The sequence below is a fragment of the Arachis hypogaea genome, chromosome 15, assembly GCF_003086295.3.
Source record: "Arachis hypogaea cultivar Tifrunner chromosome 15, arahy.Tifrunner.gnm2.J5K5, whole genome shotgun sequence".
Taxonomy (NCBI): domain Eukaryota; kingdom Viridiplantae; phylum Streptophyta; class Magnoliopsida; order Fabales; family Fabaceae; genus Arachis; species Arachis hypogaea.
The window spans coordinates 119,427,250-119,432,086 of record NC_092050.1 but is presented as its reverse complement, the minus strand read 5'-3'; the positions used below and the strand labels follow the sequence as shown (position 1 = coordinate 119,432,086).

Genomic DNA, 4,837 nt, shown 5'->3' with positions numbered 1-4,837 from the left:
AAAAATATGTTCTTGATGTTCATCATGACATTCAAAGTGTTCTTGGTGTTCATCTTGACATTCATAGCATTCTTGCATGCATTCATTGTTTTGATCTAAAAATTTCATGCATTGCATTTTTTTTTGTGTTTTTTCTCTCTCATCATAAAAAAATTCAAAAATAAAAAAAATTATCTTTCCCTTTTTCTCTCATCAAATTCGAAAATTTGGATTGACTTTTTCAAAAATTTTTAGAAATCAAGTTGTTGCCAATAAGTCAAATCAAATTTTCAATTTGAAAATCTTATCTTTTTCAGAATCTTTTTCAAAATTCAAATCTTTTTCAAAATTCTTAGTTATTTTCGAAAATTCCAAAAATATTTTTCAAAAATCTTTTTCTTATTTTTATATCAAATTTTCGAAAATAACATAATCAATTAATGTTTTGATTCAAAAATTTGAAGTTTGTTACTTGCTTGTTAAGAAAGATGCAAACTTTAAGTTCTAGAATCATATCTTGTGATTTCTTATGAACCAAGTCATTAATTGAAATTTTAAAAATCAAATCTTTTTCAAAACTAACTTCAATCATATCTTTTCAAAAATATCTTCTCATTTTATCTTTTTCAAAAATATCTTTTCAAAATATCTTTTCTAACTTCCTAACTTCTTATCTTTTCAAAATTTGTTTCAACTAACTAACTAACTTTTTGTTTGTTTCTTAACTTTTTCAAAACTACCTAACTAACTCTCTCTCTCTCATTTTTCGAAAATATCTTCCCCCTTTTTCAAAATTTCTTTTTAATTAACTATTATTTTAAATTTTAAACTCTAATTTTCGAAAAAAATACTAACATTTTTCAAAAACCATTTTTCGAAAATCACTAACTCTTTTTCAAAATAATTTTCGAAAATTATCCCTCCCCCATCTTATTCTATTTATTCATTCATATCCTAACATCTCATCTCACATCTCTTCCATTCGTACAGTTGTGTTTCTTCCTTTACATCACATTCTTTATCTCCCCCTCTTTTCTTCCACTCACACAGGGATCCCTATACGGTGGTATAAAGGATCTCTATTATTATTATCATTTTTCTGTCCATTCTTCCTTGTCATATGAGCAGGAGCAAGGATAAGAACATTCTTGTGGAAGCAGATCCAGAACCTGAAAGGACTCTGAAGAGAAAATTAAGAGAAGCTAAAATACAACAATCCAGAGATAATCTTTCAGAAATTTTTGAACAGGAGAAGGAGATGGCAGCCGAAAATAATAATAATGTAAGGAAGATGCTTGGTGACTTTACTGCACCTAATTCCAATTTACATGGAAGAAGCATCTCCATTCCTGCCATTGGAGCAAACAACTTTGAGCTAAAACCTCAGTTAGTTTCTCTGATGCAGCAGAACTGCAAGTTTCATGGACTTCCATCTGAAGATCCTTTTCAGTTCTTAACTGAATTCTTGCAGATATGTGATACTGTTAAGACTAATGGAGTAGATCCTGAAGTCTACAGGCTCATGCTTTTCCCTTTTGCTGTAAGAGACAGAGCTAGATTATGGTTGGATTCTCAACCCAAAGACAGCCTGAACTCTTGGGATAAGCTGGTCACGGCTTTCTTAGCCAAGTACTTTCCTCCTCAAAAGCTGAGCAAGCTTAGAGCTGATGTTCAAACCTTCAGACAGAAAGAAGGTGAATCCCTCTATGAAGCTTGGGAAAGATACAAACAGTTGACCAAAAAGTGTCCTTCTGACATGCTCTCAGAATGGACCATCCTGGATATATTCTATGATGGTCTGTCTGAGTTATCTAAGATGTCATTGGATACTTCTGCAGGTGGATCCATTCACCTAAAGAAAACGCCTGCAGAAGCTCAAGAACTCATTGACATGGTTGCTAATAACCAGTTCATGTACACTTCTGAAAGGAATCCTGTGAGTAATGGGACGCCTATGAAGAAGGGAGTTCTTGAAGTTGATACTCTGAATGCCATATTGGCTCAGAACAAAATATTGACTCAGCAAGTCAATATGATCTCTCAGAGTCTGCATGGAATGCAAGCTGCATCCAACAGTACTCAAGAGGCTTCTCCTGAAGAAGAAGCTTATGATCCTGAGAACCCTGCAATAGCAGAGGTTAATTACTTAGGTGAACCTTATGGAAACACCTATAACTCAACATGGAGAAATCATCCAAATTTCTCATGGAAGGATCAAAAGCCCCAACAAGGCTTTAATAATGGTGGAAGAAACAGGTTTAGCAATAGCAAACCTTTTCCATCATCAACTCAGCAACAGACAGAGAACTCTGAACAAAATGCTGCTAATTTAGCAAATCTAGTCTCTGATCTATCTAAGGCCACTGTAAGTTTCATGAATGAAACAAGGTCTTCCATTAGAAATCTGGAAGCACAAGTGGGCCAGCTGAGTAAAAGGATCACTGAAATCCCTCCTAGTACTCTCCCAAGCAATACAGAAGAGAACCCAAAAGGAGAGTGCAAGGCCATTGACATAAGCGCCATGGCCGAACCTGAGAGGAGAGGAGAGGACGTGAATCCCAAGGAGGAAGACCTCCAGAGACGTCCAGTGATCAATAAGGAGCTTCCCTCCGAGGAACCAAAGGACTCTGAGGCTCATCTAGAGACCATAGAGATTCCATTGAACCTCCTTATACCCTTCATGAGCTCTGATGAGTATTCCTCTTCTGAAGAGAATGAGGATGTCACTGAAGAGCAAACTGCCAAGTTTCTTGGTGCAATCATGAAGTTGAATGCCAAATTGTTTGGCATTGATGCTTGGGAAGTTGAACCTCCCTTGTTCATCAATGAACTAAGTGATCTGGATCAACTGACATTGCCTCAGAAGAGACAGGATCCTGGAAAGTTCATAATCCCTTGTACCATAGACACCATGATCTTTAAAGCTCTGTGTGACCTTGGTTCAGGTATAAACCTCATGCCCCTCTCTGTAATAGAGAAACTGGGAATCTATGGGGTGCAAGCTGCTAAAATCTCATTAGAGATGGCAGACAGCTCAAGAAAACAGGCATATGGACAAGTAGAGGACGTTTTAGTAAAGGTTGAGGGCCTTTACATCCCTGCTGATTTCATAGTCCTGGATACTGGAAAGGAAGAGGATGAATCCATCATCCTAGGAAGACCTTTCCTGGCCACAGCAAGAGCTGTGATTGATGTTGACAGAGGTGAAATAGTCCTTCAATAGAATGAGAACTCCCTTGTATTCAAAACTCAAGGATCTCCCTCTGCAACCATGGAGAGGAAGCAGGAAAAGCTTCTCTCCAAGCAGAGTCAACCAGAGCCCCCACAGTCAAACTTTAAGTTTGGTGTTGGGAGGCCACAACCAAACTCTAAGTTTGGTGTTGAACTCCCATATCCAAACTCTAAGTTTGGTGTTGGAGAGTCTCAACAAAGCTCTGCACATCTGTGAGGCTCCATGAGAGCCCACTGTCAAGCTATTGACATTAAAGAAGCGCTTGTTGGGAGGCAACCCAATGTCTATCTAATTCTTATTTTTATTGTTTTTCATGTTTTCTTAGGTTCATGATCATGTGGAGTCACAAAATAAATAGAAAAATTGAAAACGGAATCAAAAATAGCAGAAGAAAAATCACACCCTGGAGGAGCATCTGTCTGGCGTTCAACGCCAGAACAGAGCATGGTTCTGGCGCTGAACGCCCAAAATGGGCAGCTTCTGGGCGCTGAACGCCAGAACAGGCATGGTTCTGGCGTTCAACGCCAGAAATGGCACACAGTTGGGCGTTGAACGCCCAAAATGGCCACCAACCTGGCGCTGAACGCCCAGAGTTGGATACAAAGGCATTTTTACATGCCTAATGGGTGCAGGGATGTAAATCCTTGAACACCTCAGGATCTGTGGACCCCACAGGATCCACTCAGGATCTGTGGACCCCACAGGATCCACTCAGGATCTGTGGACCCCACAGGATCCCCACCTACCTCCACTCACTTCTTCTCACCACTCTCTTTCACACAACCCCACAAACACTCTTCCCTAAAAACCCCTCACCAATCACCTCAATCTCTCTTCCCCACTAAACCTTCACCCCCATCAAAATTCAAAACCAATTTCCCACCCAAATCCACCCATATGGCCGAACCTTTACCCCCCCTCCCTTCCCTATATAAAGACCTCCATTCTTCATCAAATTCACACAACACACCCCTCTACACTCCCCTTGGCCGAAACCACATCTCCCTCTCCCTCTCCATATTTCTTCTTCTTCTTTTTCTATTCTTTTGTTTATTGCTCGAGGGTGAGCAATATTCTAAGTTTGGTGTGGTAAAAGCATAGCTTTTTTGTTTTTCCATTACCATTGATGGCACCTAAGACCGGAGAATCCTCTAGAAGAGGGAAAGGGAAGATAAAAGCTTCCACATCCGAGTCATGCGAGATGGAAAGGTTCATCTCCAAAGCCCATCAAGACCACTTCTATGATGTTGTGGCCAAGAAAAAGGTGATCCCTGAGGTCCCTTTTAAACTCAAAAGAAATGAGTATCCGGAGATCCGACATGAAATTCAAAGAAGAGGTTGGGAAGTTCTAACAAATCCCATCCAACAAGTCGGCATCCTAATGGTTCAAGAGTTCTATGCCAATGCATGGATCACCAAGAACCATGATCAAAGTAAGAACCCGGATCCAAAGAACTATGTTACAATGGTTCGGGGGAAATACTTAGATTTTAGTCCGGAGAATGTGAGGTTGGCGTTCAACTTGCCATACATGGAAGAGAACGCACGCCCCTACACAAGGAGAGTCAACTTTGATCAAAGGTTGGACCAAGTCCTTATGGACATATGTGTAGAAGGAGCTCAATG

At 39.7% G+C, this 4,837-nt stretch overlaps 1 non-coding gene across 1 annotated transcript; it reads right to left on the bottom strand.

The window, feature by feature from the left end:
* Positions 1-1,633: 1,633 nt before the first annotated feature.
* Positions 1,634-1,737, bottom strand: LOC112752891 (small nucleolar RNA R71). Its single transcript, XR_003177300.1, has one exon. It is a non-coding gene; the product is annotated as a small nucleolar RNA R71 (small nucleolar RNA).
* Positions 1,738-4,837: the final 3,100 nt, after the last annotated feature.